The sequence below is a fragment of the Carlito syrichta genome, unplaced genomic scaffold (assembly GCF_000164805.1).
Source record: "Carlito syrichta isolate Samal-C Ts95f unplaced genomic scaffold, Tarsius_syrichta-2.0.1 Scaffold288011, whole genome shotgun sequence".
NCBI classification, from domain to species: Eukaryota; Metazoa; Chordata; class Mammalia; order Primates; family Tarsiidae; genus Carlito; species Carlito syrichta.
In genome coordinates, this window is record NW_007232107.1 from 764,580 (window position 1) to 765,672 (window position 1,093).

The window sequence follows — 1,093 nt, forward strand, 5'->3', positions numbered from 1 at the left end:
CACACTCAAGGCAATAAATATCAGGAAGTGGGAATTTGTAGACCATTTTAGAGGTTGTCTATAGCAGAAACATTGCACGAGTCTTTTTCATATTTTATTACACCTCATGTTGATGAATCTCTGTAATAAATGAAAGAAGAACTAAGAAAGGAAAGGTTTCTCAGAGGCAATAACTGAACAGCATATTCCCACACAAACAAGGGTTTGTTAAAGTGACTGTAACATAGAATATGAGCAAAAGCTACCAGGTAAAAAATCGCAAGGTGTATTTACTTGGGACAGAAGATAAGGGGTAGATACAGAGTCAGAGCTAACAGCACTGCAGAAGTAGGCAGGGGTCAGAAGCTGCAGAGCTTTTTATGTCACACTGAGTTACTGGGGTTTATTTTGTAGAAGGTAATTGAAACACACTTGGGGTGGAATGTTTAAATTTTTCTTGTATCCTTATGAAAATTTGTGAAATTATTAGTAAGTGGCAAGGTGCTTTGATAGAAGACATCAGTAGAGTTGTTTAGAAGTTACATATATATTTGTTGCTCAGTAATTTGATTCTTAAACAAAGGCATGTATCTAAAATTAATGTTCAAATTAAAAATAGGAACAAATCAGAGTCCTTTTCTAATTTTTTTTTGGGGGGGAAAGTCTATCATGTCTTTAAAAAATTTGTTATGCCATAGCATATCAATAAGTATTGTTTAAGGGCACAGATGTGAAACAGATATTACAACAGTTAAGGCTGACCGCAGTGGCTCATACCTGTAATCCCAGCAATTTGGAAGGCCAAAGTGGGAGGATTGCTTGAGCCCAGGAATTTGAGTATAGTCGAGGCAACATTATGAAACCTCATCTCTACAAAAAGCAGAAAATTAGCTGGGCATGGTGGCGTGTGCCTGTAGTCCCAGCAACTTGGGATGCTGAGGTGGAAGGATTGCCTAAGCCCAGGAAGTCGAGGCTGTTGTGAGCCATGATTGTCTTGATCATACCACTGCACTCCAACCTGGGCAACAGAGTGAGACCCCCACAAAAAATTTTAAAAAATCATAACTGTTAAACTCTGCCTCTCATCATTAGCAAATTTAATCTTCATTCCTCT